Genomic DNA, 12,329 nt, shown 5'->3' with positions numbered 1-12,329 from the left:
TCTGACGCTGAATATTTGTTGATTCTTATGCCAACACCACATTGTTTCGATTATTGTAAGGTTTTATTGCAAACCTTGAAGTCAGAAGTGTAAATCCTCCCGTTTGATATTCTCTTCCTAGATTGCTTTTTCCATGCCGTGGTTGATGGGAATTATCTGAAATAATTGTACTTATTTTTTAGTTAATTATTCCAGCTGACTAGAATGTAAGGCTATAATAGCAGAGGACATGGTTGTTTTTACTCTGTACTGCTTTGCTGTGTCTAGAAAAATGACAGGAACATAGCAAATACTGAATAAATAGATGTTGAACGGATAGCTTCCCATGGGCAGTTAATCAGCCAAGAAAACCTCCTTTATCTCCATAAACAGCCACAACTTTATTTCGGTAGGACACGTACCTAATGTGGTATTCTCTGGTATGGTCATTTACCCAGTTTCATTTTCAGATATTTAAAAAAACCCAAATACATCTTCAATGTATGGAGACGGATCAACAAAAAAAGCTATTTAAATAATTTAGGTTTTCCATGGGATCTAAAAGTCATGTCACAAGAAGAATTCCAGATAAGTTTTAGAGAATAAAATCATTTTAGATGATTAACTGCAGGAAAACAGAACTAACGTATTTATAATTGTTCTGATAGGCTTTTAAAAATAGTGGTTTTATTTTTATTTTAATCTAGTCCTCAGAAACAGAAAAAAATCAGCTTCTATTAATTATGTCGTGGCCTTTATGATACTGGCACTTTCTAATACAGTATTGTTACAGCTACACACAATTTTTATATTTATAGGCTACGAGGAATATTGCAGCCCAGGCCGGCCCCTTACCAAATTGCTCTGGTACATGAAGAATGTGGGGTTGGGAATGATACATCCTGGAAATCAGGGACTAACTCCCCATACCCCACATCTCTGGGGTTCTCCCAAACCTCCTTCCCTGTACCATAAGCACTTCTACCTATATTTACCAACACGCACGCATACAGTCCCTACAGTATACTCTCTCTTTGTCTGGGTGACATTTATCTCTTCTGGAAGGGCTGTAGATAGACATCAGAATTACTGAAAAGGACTAATCCCTTTACGAAGAAGATCCCCGAAGGACTGAAAGACATTCCCAGATCTGAAAATACATCTGTCACATGGAAAAAGGCTCACCAAATGATAGGCAGGAAGAGTGAAAAAGGAAAATCCACAGAGAGAATCTCAGACAACTTCAGAAACAAGAAAAACAATCTTAAAACCTTCAAAGGAGGGGTGCCTGGGTGGCTCAGTCGGTTAGGCGTCCGACTTCAGTTCAGGTCATGGTCTCCCGGTCTGTGGGTTCGAGCCCCAGGTCAGGCTCTGTGCTGACAGCTCGGAGCCTGGAGCCTGCTTCAGATTCTGTGTCTCCCCCTCTCTCTGCCCCTCCCCTGCTCACCCTCTTTCTCTGTCTCTCAATAATAAATAAACATTAAGAAAAAATTTAAAAAAACAAAAACCTTCAAAGGAGAACATACGATCAATTACTTTCAAAAGAAAAAGATCCTGAGTGATAGAAAACTTTTCATTAGCAACATCAGCCACCAGAAAACAATAGTGATAAGCTTTCAAAATAATCAAGGGAAATACCTTTGAACTGACAATTTCACTTCCAGCCAAACAACTCGAGATAAGGGGGAAAGCTATTTTGAGATATGCAACGATTCTGTAAGTTTATGCCTGTGCAACCTATATTGAAAAAGTTACTCTGGAGTTTGCTTCAGTAAAACAAACCGAAATACAGTTAGAGGATGAGACCCCAGTGAAAAACAAATTGCTACTGAGTGAGACGTAACAGAAGCCAAGAAAGCTAAAAAGAGGAAAAACAGGCACTCAGCGGGCCTAGCAACTTTACAAAGGTCTTTCAGGATGCACAGAATTATATGCCTCCTTCCAAGTGAGAGACAATATTGCAGCATGATTAAGGCGCGGAATCGGCAGCCGGGCTACTTAGAGCTAACCGCTGTTTAGTTTGGCTTTTACGGCTTGGTTTGTAAACCTCACGGTATTTTTTTTTCTGAATGTGTATACAGATACAACTAAATGCAGACACACGCACCAACTCCCAATCTACTGTGAAATTAGGAGGCAACTTCCCGAAACCAGGACTGCCCAAGGCTGACTCGAATTTCATCTGACTCACCTGCATTTCCTAGTGTCAATTTCTGACCTACCTATGCACCGAAACGCCTTTCTACTTTCTCACCTTCTGCCACTTTCCTTTACGAGGTCAAAGAGAGCCACTTTTGTACTGCTAAGGAACACCTGAAGTGTGTTCTCCTTTGCAAGCGTATTATCAGAAAGTGCCAGCTCCTGTCTCTTCTCCGGCCAACAAGACTCAGAAAAGGAGAAAGCCCATTCGAGGTCACAGGGCTCTGTAACTTTAACACAAAGGTCAGATTTTTTTTCAAAGACGGTTGCAAAATGAGTTCCATAGCTTTTCTAATGTGCTTTTCCACATTTTACAGAACTCCGCAAAGGAAAGGAAATTAATGACTGCATAAAATGTTTTATAATGTTAATTATAAATTCTTGCTATTACGTGTATTCGGAGTTAGGATACACTTCTCCCACACCTCTATCATCCCTTTTCTCCCATTCTCCTTGTTGATTCTGGCCAGATCAAAGACCAAAGAATGCTAAAACCAATGGGCATTCCAGATCTGCCCAACATGAGAGATTCTATCCCAGTAAGAATTTTAAAGTAATACCTTCATGTACTCTGATAACAGCTGACTGTTCCTTTTTTTCATTCGTCCAAATTCAGTCGTTTTCACCAGGGAAGCATGTTAGATTTCCTGCTGCAATCGTGAAAGTGAAACTAAAAAAAAAAAAAAAAAAAAAAAAGCAAGCTTCTTATACTTCATGGATTCTAAGAAGGCCAGGAGGAAAAAAGCACAGTATCAGCAAGAGAAATTTTAAACTGCTTCTTAAAAGTGTCTTGCTTTTCTTCTTCAGGTATAGTTCCTTAGGTTTCACTCAAAGAGTCACAGATTTAGCAACGGAGAAGTTGAAAAAGCAGGACCTCCCTACTCGGTGTGGGCAGGGCTAGTACTCTAGAGGTTAACAGATCCCTGAGAGTGAATTCCTCTCTCTCTTTTTTTTTTCCCCCAAAACCTGATGCAAAACTGTCGTCAGAATCTAGTAGAGTGCGGTCAGAGTGACAGAAAAAACCACAATCCCTAATCAAAGCTAAGTAATTTCACTTCTCTTATCTTCTTAGCAAGCCTGGAAGATAAGTAATGCAGAAATTAACATCTTGGTCAGAGAAGACACCTAGTTTACAGCAGAACTGCCGGCTGTGGTAAAGCCGAAGGCCAGTCCTAACACATGCTGCTGCAGTTTCTAGAGTCAGAGCCTATTAGGGAGCACACAGATGTGCTCAGAGAAGTCCAGATTCACCAGTTAACTCTCAGTCAACTTCACTGACTCCCGGTTGTTGAATGTGCTTGTCAGAAAAAGAATGTATTTTTCACTATTGATGTAATATGATACAATATTATTACTACGTTTTTATATAATAAAACACTTAGAAGGAACGGTAGAGATCACCTAATTCAATCCCCTTGTTGGAGACATCAGGCAACCTAGCCAGGTGAGGGATATACCATGAGTTACCATAATGCTTCTTTATTCAAACATGGCAATAAACACGCCTGGAACAGTTGAAATAGGTCGCTAGCTCGACTTGATGGCAGAATTGAGAGCAAGAAATGGCTTTGCATTGTGATGCAAAATGCCCTCCCTTGGGCCTCAATCTTAGTGGGACCACCTTGTATTTACTGGGCTCATGGTCACGCTTTTCTCATTTTTCACCTGTCCTATCTATAATACCATAAAAAAATTGTCTTGGGTAAACGATAGTCCCCCATGTCTATCCATTGGGATATGTGGTAAAACATGACTAAGAGTACTCAAGAGGTTTCTTCTCTGTGAGCTCCTTGAAGCAGAACAGGGTATGTTCTTGGTATTAAAACTCTCCAGCCACTCTTCTATGGTAGGCTGGTACTTTGGCTTCCAATGAACCAGGCTCCTCTTCTGTATTCAGACCTCTGCATTGTCTTTTCCCACAAAGACTCTGGGCTAGGCCACAAGACTAGTATTGGCCAATAGGATATTTACTTTTTTTTTTCTTTTTAATGTTTATTTTTTGAGAGAGAGACAGAGCGAGAGCGGGGGAGGAGCAGAGAGAGAAGGAGACACAGAATCTGAAGCAGGCTCCAGGCTCTGAGCTGTCAGCAGAGAGCCCGACGCGGGACTCGAACTCACAAACTGTGAGATCATGACCTGAGCTGAAGTCGGATGCTTAACCGACTGAGCCACGACACGCCCCAATAGGATATTATTAAGCAGAAAGTGAGCCAAGACTTGATAAGCATTTGCACCTTGGCACTTACCCTCTTCCTTTCAGAACTCAGCAGCTGTGTGGTTAGAAGCCCAACCTAGCCTTCTGCAAAGGCAACATGGAGGAGAACTGGCAATCTGGCCAACGACTCCACTGAGCACCCAGAAGACAGCCAGCAAATTGTTGTCCGTATGAGTCACTCCATATTGGGAGTGGATCTTTCAATCCCAGTTGAGTCGCATGGACGAGATGCCACATGGAGCAGAGATGAATTGTCCCCAAGTTCTGCCCAAATTGAAGAAGAGTAAACAAATAAATGACTGTTGTTGTTTTAACCCCCCACCCCCAAACTGGAGTGGTATGTTATGTATCGTTAGGGACACGAAACACGTTCCCTCTACAATCTGACACCCCTACCCATTATGCTTTATGACTCATTGCACATAAGAGGTTTTCCATAATGTTAGTTGAACCAATGAATAGCTTTTTCCAAATACTTTTTACGGATCGTCTCATAATGCAACAATCAGCTGGGGCTGATTGTTCACATCCAAATGTTAATAGGTCCTCAATTCTTGAACTTCTGAATACATCACAGGGCAATTTCTTTCCACTATACGTTCCTTAATTACGCATGAACTTATTTAGCTATTATGGTGGTAGGTGCTACAGTGACAAAGTTCATTTTCCCCTTTTTAAGAGTATTCAATCAAAGTTGTTTATGACACGTATCCATAAGTGTAAACTAATAAGCCCAGTATTTACCAGTCTTTTGTAGTATTATAGACAAGCCGATCAATCTCAGAAAAAGAATTCTCTAAGTCAGTCTCTTAAATTTACTAAATTCTTGCCGATTTTACTAAAATTTATGAATGTTATAGTTTCCTCCTCCATCTCAAGTGACTGCTTTTTTTTTTTTTTTTTTTTTTTTAGGTAGGCTTCATGCCCAGCAGAGAGTCCAGTGCAGGGCTTGAACTCATGACCCTGAGATCAAGACCTGAGCTGAAATCAAGAGTTGGACGCTTAACCAGCTGAGCCACCCAGGCTCTCCTGAGTGAGTACTTTTTTATGAGAATTGAATAAAATAGTAAATGCAAAGAGTTTCAGAATCTGGTTTCATAAGTAGAAAATAATTAGTAATTTACTGTTTGCATATTTATGGAATTACAGACCCTCTGTCCTCTGCCTACTCTTAATGATAATTCTTAATAAATTCGGCATTGTTTTTAAAGGGCAATTACAGCCTTTTTTAATCCTAGGAAAATCTTTTTTTTTTTTTGATGATTGAAGACAATGTATAATCATTAGGAAGTCTATTTGCTTAATCGTAAGATTTGTAGAGACGGGCTGGATTATGGTTTTCATCATCATCCACATCTATAAAACTAGACTACTGAAGGCTCTATGAGACAGTGTTTATAATTTCCCATATAAATTAATTTAAACATGAAGACCGCATCCTTGTAACTTCTAACATATTAGAGAGTTGAAATTGTGTAGAAAACAGCCCAGTGAGCAGACAGGTTAATATTAGACAAAATAATTCTGCTTTTGCCAGATTCTATGTCCAAATAGAGAATGGATTGTTGAGGAATACTTAAACTTGAGTCAGCACTGAATATCCAATTTCTAGGGAGCTGCGGAGTATTTAAAAGAGTCAACATCAAGCACAGGTTTAATTTAGAATGGCTCTTTAGAATTTCTGCAATAAATTGGACTAACCAATCTTCTTTGTGTTAGCAGGAAACCAAAGTAAGGCTATACACTTTCATCATCAAAACTTATGGATTCAGGGGCGCCTGGGTGGCTCAGTCAGTTAAGCGGCTGACTTTGGCTCATGTCACGATCTCACGGCTTGTGAGTTCGAGCCCCGCGTGGGGCCCTGTGCTGACAGCTCAGAGTCTGGAGCCTGAATCGGATTCTGTGTCTCCCCGTCTCTGTCTTCCCCTCCCCCGCTTACACTGTCTCTCTCTCTCTCTCTCTCAAAAATTAAATAAACATTAAAAAAAACTTATGGGTTTGTAATGTGATGATTGCATTATGAACCTAGATGGAGTTAATTAAGTGTGCCTCAGAGCATTAGACAGGCAGGCATTTTCAATCATGCTCACTGGTCTTACTGTATAGCCACCATTCAGAAAAGACATGATCCTCCTCTGAACCGTATGAAATTCTAGCAGACATTTCCTTCTCTCTCTTTTTTTTTGTTTCTAAATTCTTTCTCTAAACTAAAGGTACAGTTCCTCTTACCAGTGTCATTTCCATTTCTGCTCATTGACTTCAGCTGGTTTAAACTGAACTCATCCAGAAAACAAATTCAGCAAGAACTTTAACAAGAGAGGAAATAACACTATGTCCTTCCCCCCTACTCTCTCATCTAATGAGCAGAATTAGAAACTTGAACTTCTCTTTTTTTTTAATGTTTATTTATTTTTGAGAGAGAGAGAGAGCAACAAAGCATAAGCAGGGGAGGGGCAGAGAGAGACGGAGACACAGAATCTGAAGCAGGCTCCAGGCTCTGAGCTGTCCTCACACAGCCCACCTGACGTGGGGCTCCAACTCATGGGACTTGAACTTGTGAACCACAAGATCATGACCTGAGCCAAAGTCTGATGCTTAACAGACTGAGCCACTAGGCGCTCCTGAACTTCCCCTCTGAAACAGAAATCAACATATGACACATGGAGCTTCTGGTTTAACCTAAACTTACTTATCTACTTATTTATTTAGTAATGTTAAGGTAGTTGAAGTGGTGATATCTTCTAGTCTCTTATAAATCTGTGAAGTGCATTAGTCTCACTCTCCTTAATTGACAATTGCATGAGATGAGTAAGGGCTCTTTGAATCCTATGCCTTGAACTTAATATTCACTAAAATAACAATTTCACTATCATTCTATGCTTTAGACATTAAAAATTTGAATAAGCTGATGTCCACTGGGCATCCAATGAATGGAGTCCTACATGGCAGACAAAACCATTAAATAATGACCCTTAACACAAGGGAGTTCAAAGTATCAAAAGCAACGAATAATTTAACATAATCATATTGAATTGGTCATTGGTGAGAACTAATGCTTATGTAGTTGATCTCCATTTTATAATGCAAATTTTGAATCAACAGAGAAAATTCAAAAGAGAGCCCAGAGTTGGAGAGGCTAGGTTTTTTACCACATTTCTTGATTTCCACCTAAGAGGAAGCTTTATATGTTTCATTAGATGGTTTATAATAAGAATATGAGAACTGGTCCTTAAAAAGTGAGAAGTAAAAGTGGAAGAAAGGTCGAACAGGTGAAAGTTTTCTATGATAAAGATAATGGAGCTAAAATACATAAACCGAACAAAGTTCAGAAAGCTCCAATATACAGTTTACAGCCTGTATAGAATGCTAGTCTTATTCTTTATTTAGAAATAAGCCAATATTCAGGGCGCCTGGGTGGCTCAGTCGGTTGAGCACCCGACTTCGGCTCAGGTCATGACCTCGCGGTCTGTGAGTTCAAGCCCCGCGTCGGGCTCTGTGCTGACAGCCCAGAGCCTGGAGCCTGCTTCGGATTCTGTGTCTCCCTCACTCTCTGCCCCTCCCCCGCTCATGCTCTGTGTCTCTCTCTGTCAAAAATAAAAATAAACATTAAAATAAAATGAAAAAACAAGAAGCCAACATTAGAGTTGAATGTACAATTTAACATCATCAAATGAAATAGTAACATTTCTTTTTCTTTAAATTACCTGTTAATGTTGTTCCAAATTGCTACTTGGTTTTCATATTGTTATCGTTGATTTGCTTTGTTTTAAGTTTATTTATATTTATTCTGAGAGGGAGAGAGAGAAAGTGAGCACGTGGGGGAGAGGCAGAGAGAGAGAGAGAGAGGGAGAGAATCCCAAACAGGCTCTGTGCTGCAGCATGAAGTTTCATGCAGGGCTCTATTTCATGAACCATGAGATCATGACCTGAGCTGAAATTAAGAGTCAAGATGCTTAATGACTGAGCCACCTGGGTGCTCCTTTTTAATTGATTTTTCAGAGCTTTTGGGGATATTAGAGAAATTCGCTTTCATCTAAATGTATCACAAATTTTTTGCCTGATATATCGTTTGCTTTTAATTTTTCAAAGTGATTGTTTTAACTACACAAAAGTTCCTCGAGGGTGTGATATCAGCAGAATGTCAGACTAGAAAGTTTCAATCCCTTATTCCAAGGAAACATCCAAAATCAGGACACTGGCTGAACTAACCTTTTAGTCACTGTGGAAAACAGCCGAAGATCTACAGTAATCAAGTGAATTGCCAGTCAAGAAAAATTTACCTTAAAAAATGATAGGAAATTTCACGGAAATTTTACTCACCATTTCTTTACTCCCTCCTTGCTCAGGACAGTCTTCATCTAGAATATGCAGCAACTAAATTCCCAGTTGCCGATCAAATTTATTGATAATGTTCTACTCTTTCTGGGGGCTTCCTAAAGGACTGGTTGTCTCATCGAACTTGTTCTCAGGCTGGGGAAAATCAGCAGTCACTGTTTATGAAAGCTTCAGGAAAAATACATATACACAGGCACCTGATGCAAAAGATCACAGGTGGGCGCATATAATAGGCCATCTAAATCCCTGGATTGAAGCCAGAATGAGACTCTTTGAGACAGTAAGACATTCAAACACAGTCACGTATGTGGCGTGAGAGTACCACACACAAGCCCAGGTAAGAGGCATTCTCAGAAAAGACCTGAATTGACCTTAAGCTTTTATCTTGGGCTTATCCCTAAGCTCAGAACATACCTGGTCGAGGAGTGAAGCACTACCCCAGCACAGAAAAGGTTTGTAAGGACTGGAGAGGTAGCTACTCAAAGGTAGCTTCTCTTTGAGAAGGCATGGACGTTGGATTTACCAGGAAAGAACTTTAAGCCAGCTTTCTTAAATATGCTCAAAGAGCCAAAGGAAGGGGAGGAAAGATGGTGGCAGAGTAGGAGGATCCCAGGCTTGTCTCATCCCATCAACACAACTAGATAACCATCAAATGATCCTAAATACCCCAGAAAGAGACCTGAAGACTGACAGAACAAACTCCACAACCAAAGGGAGAGAAGAGGCCACAGTGAAGAAGGTAGGAAGTGCAGAGATGCAGTTTAATGGAGAAACAGATCCTGGGTACTGCATAAGGGAGGGAGCCACGGTCACAGAGAAGGGCAAGAGAGGAGCACACAGGGGAACACATAAGAAGAACATTACTCCAAAGCTCCTGGCTTGGAACATGAGAGTGGATGAATTTCATGAGGTTTTGCAATCAGTGGAGCTTAAAGCCTGGAGGTTTTTTTGTTTTTTTTTTTTTTTTAATTTTTTTTTCAACGTTTATTTATTTTTGGGACAGAGAGAGACAGAGCTTGAACGGGGGAGGGGCAGAGAGAGAGGGAGACACAGAATCGGAAACATAAAGCCTGGAGTTTTAAAGGTCCGTGGGTTTGGCTGGGATAGAGTCCTGAGAGCACTAGACTGCTACTGGAAAGAAGGCAAGCAAACAACCTGGGGGCAGATGGTGTGGAAACAGCAAACTGAGAAACACCTGAGGCACACAGTGACGCGATTCTTAGCTTTTCTAGGACTGATTCCCTGAGACGCAGTGTTCACAGAGACTTCTCCCTAGGAACAAAGGGGCTGACTAGTGCCATTTCTCTCCCCCACCCTTCAGCATAAATACAGAGCCACATAGCAGAAGCAGCTCAGCGCCAACACTAGCTATCTAACTTGGGTTAAGCAGGCCCTCTATGCTCTGGTGGAGCTGCCCTTCTCAGTCAAGCTTGCCTCCGTCCCAGTGCAGTGGGCCCCTCCCCCAGAAGACCAACACAAACCCTTACCCACGCCGAGTCTCACAACCAGAGAGTTCTGCAGGGCCTCGGTTCTGGTGGAATTGGTTTCAGGTCTCATTTCACAAGCAGACCAGAGCACACCTAATGAAAACTTGCCACATTCAGGCCAGGGACCAAATGCTGCCCACAGCAGGCAAGGAGAGCCTCAGTAGATGACTTGCCTGATGGATAGAGCAGTCAGAACACACGAGCAGAGTACACACAGAACACGAAGGAGACACTTCTTGAAGCGCCAGGCCCTGGGCAACACATGACTTCTTCATGAGGCCATTACTTTCAGGAGCAAGAAACACAACTAGGTTTTCCAACACAGAGAAGAAGGCAGAGACTTAGATAAATGCCAAACAGAGGAATTTATCCTAAATGAAAGAACAAGATACGGCCACAGCCAGAGATAAAAGCAAAACAGATATGAGTAACATGCCTGATGGAGAATTTAAAGCAACAATCATAAGGATACTCACTGGACTTGAGAAGAGAATAGAAGACATAAGGGATGCCCTTATGAAAGAGATAAAATAGTTAAAAAAGAATCAAAATGGAGGCGCCTGGGTAGCTCAGTTGGTCAAGCGCCTGACTTCAGCTAAGGCCATGGTCTCATGGTTTGTGAGTTCGAGCCCCACATTGGGCTCTGTGTGACAGCTCAGAGCATACAGTGAATGTCTGCTTCACATTCTGTGTTTCCCTCTCTCTCATGCTCTGTCTCTTTCTCAAAAAATAAAGATTAAAAGAATCAGAATGAAGAACGCAATATATGAGACTGGAAATAGTCTTGATATGATGAAAAGCAAGCTGGAAGAAGCAGAGGAATGAATTACTGATGCAGAAGACAAAATAATGGAAAATAATGAAGCTAAGCAAAAGACAAAGAATAAGGGAACAAAAAAAATAGATTTAAGGAACTGAGTGACTCCATCAAATGCGTTAACAATCGTATCACAGGAGTTTCAGGAGACGAAGAGAGAAAAGGAGGCAGAAAATATATTTCAAGAAATAGTAGCAGAAAACCCCCCTAATCTGACAAAGGAAACACATCCAGATTCAGGGGGCACAGAGAACTCCCATCAAAATCAGCAAAAGCAGGCTAACAGCAAGACATATTGTAATTAAAATTGCAAAATATAGTGATAGAGAAAAAAACTTAAAAGCGTGAGACAAAAAAGTCCTTAACATACAAGGGAGAACCCATATGGCTAGCTGCAGATTTCTCAACAGAAACTTGGAAAGCCAGAAGGGAGTGGCATGATATATTCAAAGTGCTGAGTGAGAAAAACTGGCAACAAAGAATACTCTATCCAGGAAGGCTATCATTGAGAATAGAAAGAGAGACAAAGAGTTTCCCAGAGAAACAACTAAAGGAGATCGTGACCACTAGGCAGCCCTGCAAGAAATAATAAATGAGACACTTTAAGTGCAAAGGAGAGACCAAAATTAACGAAGACAAGAAAGGATAAGAGAAAATCTCCAGAAACAAACCACAAAACAAGTAATAAAATGGTAATAAACAATCTATCGATAATTACTTTGAATATATGGATCAAATGCTCCAATCAAAAGGCACAGTGTGTCAGAATGGATAAGAAAATAAGACCCATCGACATGCTGCCTACAAAGGACCCATTTTAAGCCTAAAAACACCTGCAGGTTGAAAGTGAGGGTGTGCAGAAACATTTAGCATGCAAATGGATGTCCAAAGAAAGCTGGACAATATTTATGTTGCAATATTTATATTGGGCAAACTAGATTGTAAAAAGAGACAAAGAAGGACATTACATAATCATAAAGAAGACTATCCAACCAGAGCATATAATTATTGTAAATATTTGTACACCCAACTTGGAAGTACCCAAATATATAAAACAATAACTAGCCTAAAATAACAAATTGATAATAACACAATAGTAGTAGGGGACTTTAACACCCCACTTACATGAATGGATAGATCACCTAAACAAAACATCAACAAGAAAATGATGGCTTTGAATGACACACTGGGCCAGATGGATTTAATAGATATATTCCAAACATTCCATCCTAAAACAGCAGAATATACATTCTTTTCAGGTGAACATGGAACATTCTAGAGAATAGATCACATATTA

The 12,329-nt window shown here is 40.4% G+C and overlaps 1 protein-coding gene across 1 annotated transcript in view; it reads right to left on the bottom strand.

The window, feature by feature from the left end:
• The window catches only part of TLR3 (toll like receptor 3), a 430,042-nt gene that overhangs the window by 21,739 nt on the left and 395,974 nt on the right, over positions 1 to 12,329 (bottom strand). Inside the window, exons 8-9 of the mRNA XM_047855095.1 lie at positions 4,425 to 4,657; positions 2,739 to 2,848 (exon numbers count right to left, since the gene is read on the bottom strand). The gene's annotated coding sequence lies outside the window, so the exon portion shown is untranslated. The remainder of the gene's footprint in view (positions 1 to 2,738; positions 2,849 to 4,424; positions 4,658 to 12,329) is intronic.

Source organism: Prionailurus viverrinus, chromosome B1 (genome assembly GCF_022837055.1).
Source record: "Prionailurus viverrinus isolate Anna chromosome B1, UM_Priviv_1.0, whole genome shotgun sequence".
Lineage (NCBI taxonomy): Eukaryota > Metazoa > Chordata > Mammalia > Carnivora > Felidae > Prionailurus > Prionailurus viverrinus.
Note: the sequence above shows the minus strand (reverse complement) of the source record. Positions and strands in the feature narration are given on the sequence as shown.